The sequence below is a fragment of the Gossypium hirsutum genome, chromosome A01 (genome assembly GCF_007990345.1).
Source record: "Gossypium hirsutum isolate 1008001.06 chromosome A01, Gossypium_hirsutum_v2.1, whole genome shotgun sequence".
NCBI lineage: Eukaryota > Viridiplantae > Streptophyta > Magnoliopsida > Malvales > Malvaceae > Gossypium > Gossypium hirsutum.
In genome coordinates, this window is record NC_053424.1 from 55,848,345 (window position 1) to 55,853,868 (window position 5,524).

Genomic DNA, 5,524 nt, shown 5'->3' on the forward strand with positions numbered 1-5,524 from the left:
CTAGGTTTGATTTTTGTGAATCATGCTCATCTCATCTAGCATGGCTTAACTTTATCCTTGTTGAGTTTGAGCTTCTTCAAAACATGTTGGTTCAACGGTAGCCACATTAGCCCTCTCATATATTTCACTTAATGGTCTGGTTCCCGTAACTGGCTCATGATCAATGTGCATTTCAGGATTATTTTGATCAACTTCAGTCTGATCTGTCACCAAGTCTTTAGCAGTACATTCTGGTTCACTTTTATCCCAATTCCAGCTTGACTTCTCATCAAATACAACATATCTTCTCACAAAGACTTTGTGGGTTGTAGGATCCAAAATCCTCTAGCCTTTCTTGACACTACTATAGCCCACTAGAATACTAGGCTGAGCCTTCTTAGCCAACATGTCCCTTTTGACTACAGAAATATGTGCGTAACATATGCACCCAAAAACCTTCAAGTGAGCAAGTGATGGCTTGAACCCAAACCAAGCTTCAAACGGTGTTTTTTCAAGCAGTGCTTTAGTTGGTAGCCTATTTTGAAGGTATATTGCAGTATTAACTACCTCAGCCCAAAAATTCTCAGGCAAATTCCTTTCAAACATCAAGCATCTGACTATATCCATCAAAGTTCTAGTCTTTCTCTCACTGACACCATTTTGTTGAGGTGTATAGGTGTTGGTGAGCTGGTGTTTTATACCTGATTCCTCACAAAAGGTTTGAAACATTGCTGAGGTGTATTTTATCCCATTATCTGACCTTAGTGTCTTAAGCTTACAGCCTGACTAAGTTTCTTCTACAGCTTTGAACTTCTAAAACACTGATGATACTTCTGATTTATACTTGAGAAAGTAGCCCCAATAAAATCTTTAGTAATCATCAATGAAAAGAATGAAGTACCTGCTGCCATTCAAGGATTCAATATTTATAGGACTACACACATCAGTGTGCACCAATTGTAATTTTTCAAAGGCCCTCCAGACTTTGTTAGCAGGAAATGGTAGTCTAGCTTGCTTTCTTAACTGACACACTTCACAAACATCTTCCTTTTCAATTGATTTTGTGAAATTTTCAACCAAGTCCTTTTTGGACCACTGAAATAGAGATCTATAGTTGACATGGCCCAACCTTTTGTGCCACAGCTTGGATTCATCTAAAGTAGTTGTGTAGGCATAAACTAAGTTCTTGTTCCAATCAACAACAAAGCTTCTGTCAGTCATTGTTATTGACATGAGCTTTGATCCTCTTGAATTATTAATCAGGCACTTTTTGCCTTTAAATATTACAGAGTATCCCTTTTCAAGAAACTGAGCAATGTTAAGTAGATTTCTATCAATTTTAGGTACTAACTGAACATTAGAAACAAGTTTGGTACCTGTAGGAGTGTCAATCAGCACATCTCCCTTGCCTTCTTTTTTAATATAATGTCTATTGCCCACTTTTACTCTTGAGTTGAAGCATCTGTCAGTGCTTTTGAAAATAGTAGCATCAGGTGTCATGTGGTTTGTGCAACCACTGTCAATCAACCACCTTTTTGTGTTTTTTGCTTTGGTACCTAAACAGGAGACAACAAATACTTGTTCTTCCTGACCACATCTCTCTTCTACCACTTGAGCTTCAGATTTAGGCTGCTGAGATTGGTGTTGCTTCTATTGACTTTTGTTCTTGCACACTATGTCAACATGCCCATCTATTTTCAAATTTTGCACTGCACATCAGGTCTGAACCAGCAGTTTGCTTCTGGATGGCTGACCCTTTTACAATGTGAGCAATGTGGATATCTTCTTCTTACTCCATCTCTTCTAGGCTTGTTTGACCAAGTTTTCTTCCTTTTATAGCAAGAGGAGCTCAAGGTTGGTCTGCTCTTAGCTTGGAAGACACCCTCTTGATGCTCCTCCTGTCTGCTAGCTTTTCTTTGTTCCTAAGCATAGAGAGCATTGATTAGCTCTGTCAAGGAAATGCTTGATAGATCTCTTAAATCTTCCAAAGAAGAAATTTTGGCTTCATATCTATCAGGTAAGGTTGCAATAACCTTCTCCACTATTCTAGCTTCACTAAATTGGTCCCCAAGCAGTCTGATGTTGTTCACAACAACCATGATCCTATCTGAATATTGCTTAACTGTATCTGACTCCTTCATCTTTAGATTTTCAAAATCCCTTCTTAAGTTTAAAAGTTTTTACTGTCTTATTTTTCAGTGCCTTGAAAATCTTCTTTAAGCTTGTCCCAAGCCTGTTTTAGAGTCTCATAGGCCATAATCCTTGTGAAAATCAAGTCTAACACACTGTTTCGGATGCATGACATTGCCTTGTACCTCTTGGCTTTGTCATCAAAGTGTTGCCTTATCTGAGCTATCGTGGCGTTAGCTCTCAAGGGTGGTGGTTCAACCTTAGCATTGAAAACCTCTCACAAGTCAAATGCTTGCAGGTAGGTTTTCGTTTTCGCCACCCAAATGTGGTAGGCTTCACCATTGAACACTGGTGGTGGTGCTAGAGAGAAATCTGATGAAGACATGGTTTTTTAAAGATTGAAAAGAGAAAGGTCCTCTAAGAAATCGGCTCTAGATACAAATTGTTGGAGCTAAGACACAAAGCTAAGAAGTTACAGAAAAGTCTTAAGTTTCGAGCAATATTGACTTGCTGAACAAACAAGAAAAATTAGGCTTGAAGAACAAGAAAGATAGCTAAATTTAAGCAAAAATAAGGAGAAAATTTGATGAAAAAGATTCATTAGATTTCTGAAAAGAAAAACATTACATATATTAAGTGATTAGCTTGTGGAAATCAGTAAAAAAAGAAGTCACCTAAACACACCTAACTCCACTAACAATGTCTTGAAACTTATAAAACATTGCTTGCACCCTTGGTTATGCTGATTTATCAAATCTATCAGCACTAACTTACAACAAGTTCATTACAAACTTAGCTCAATTGTAACTAAATCAAGACATCACCAAAACATCAAAATGACAGCTGCATGTGCTTCATCTGCTAACTACATGGCTCGATCCCAAGGGCTACATGTAAGCAAACTTCTAACAGTATTGCAACCTACCTATAATGCTTCAATGCTTCACTTCATACTTAGGATATAAAGGACATCCATTAGTGGCTGGCCAAAGAGGAGATGTGACCATAGGTGTAAAACTGATTTTATACTCAGCGTATCTTCTTTAACCAACAAATCATTAACATATTTCCTTTGGGACAAGTGAACCATATCATGATGCCTCCAAATTTCAATACTAAGGAAATACGTCAACTCTCCTAGATCTTCAAGAGTTCATTGAAGATTTAACTTCTGAATAACCTTGTCAATCTCTTTTGAATCACTTCTAGTAAAAAATATGTCATCGGCGTAGATGAGACATAGTAAACATGATGAACCTGTCCTCCTTATGAACAAAGAAAGATCAACAACAAAAGTACTAAACTTAAGCTCTTGGACCAAAAAAGTCTTAAGCTTGTAAAACCATGCCTTAAGGACTTGTTTGAGGCCATATAGTGACTTGTGTAGTTTGGATCCTAGAGGTTCTCCATTTGTACCAACTTGTTCGAGACCTAGTGGCTGCATCATATATACTTCCTCCACCAAATCGCCATTAAGAAATGCGTTATTGATTTTTATTTGTCGAAGCGACCACTTTTGAGTAACAACTAAGGCAATTATCGTGCGAACTGTGTAAGCTTTAGCTACTGGACTAAATGTGTCTTGGAAATCAAGACCTGCTTGTTGAGCATATCCTTGGGACACCAATAAAACCTTATAACTATCAACTAAACCATCAACTTTCTTTTTTTATTTAATTTTAAACAACCAATATCATCCAACAAACGTTCAATTCTCAGGTAAAGGTACTAAACTCCAGGTATAATTTTTCAAAAGGGCTTAAATCATTAAAAACCTTAGTAGGAAGCATATTTATCAAACAAACAGCTGTAACAAATGCATCATGCCAAAATGTGAGTGGTAATGAAGCTTGAGCTAACAATATCAGGCACAATTCTACAATTTTCCTATCAAAAAGTATCTCAACATGTTTTTGAAAAACAAGAAATGCAGTTAGTGCCTCATATTTATTTTTCAGACCATATAACCAAATATGTCATGAATAAGTATCTATAAAAGAAATATAAAATCTATATCCATATGATGAGCATGGTGCTGGACCCTACAAATCACTCACAATTAGTTGCAATGTTCTTATATAAATTAACGAGAAGATAGAAAAAGAGAGCTTATGTCTCTTACCTAATTGACATGCAGAACATAGAGGGAGATATTTATTAAATTTTATTGGAATATTACATTGAGAAACAAATTTGGATAGAATATTAAAAGATGCATGACCAAACCTATGATGCCACAATTACACTTAATAGATGACAATTTATTCTGAAGAGAAAAATCAGCAACAATAGTAGCAACATGACACTTATGTGTAGATGAGATGGTGTAGTAGATTCTATCACATGAAGCTTGTACAATCCATTGTCTTTAATCCCTCGACCTAGTATTACCTGAGTCTTAAGATATTTAATCTGACAATGTGTACAAAAAAAAAATAAAAGGAAACCTTATTTTCTATAGCGAACTGTGAAACAGACAAAGAGATTTTTAATGATGTGAGGAACATGATACAAATTCTTAAGATATAAAGGCTTAGATTCAATTATAAATTATGTATGCCCAACACAAGTAATAGGAATTTGATTACCATTTCCAGCCTGAACTATACTTGAAGATGAAGTTGGATCTGATAGCTTGTTGACATCATGTAACACCTCAATATTCGATCTGATCGCCAAGTTCGAGTAATCGAATGTCACATTAGTTGCCGAAGTAACTACAATCGAAAAAATAATATTTAAATCATATAAACATTCAAACATTTCATAACATAGTCATTAAGCACTAAACAAACTTTTTCCAAGACTCAATCGAGCTTACAAAAGTTCAATTATTAATCCAACATGAAATAGGACCAAACTGCAAAGTTTTTAAAGTTTTAGAACGGATATCGTACCCTTGATTAGTACCGATAACAGTTTTAGTTTCGATGTTCAAAAAAATAAGTTTAATTAAAACGCATAAATACTAGGCTTATAGTACCGATACTCACATAAATGTATCGATATCAATACCTTGGTATCAATACCAATTTAAGGTTTGATGTTTTTCCAAAAAAATTAACAAAAACAATTGTATCGATACCCTTGTAAAATATTGGTACTTTAATATAAAGTATAGATAATTTAATATGCTATCAATATCATTTTTGAATTTTTTTTATTGAAAAATTACTTGAAAAATGTTAAGTATCGATACCCTACTCAAGGTACCTATTTCATCCCAAACCAATCTCAATTATCACACAACATGCCTAAAGTTTAATCATACATACACCATTGCAAATGTTCATCAAGCATACCATTTCATCATTCCAAAATACACAATCCACGTTACTAATTCATGCACCATCAATGTATGCCATTCACTAACTTTAACCATGCACTTTCGTACCTTAATCACAATGCACCAAAG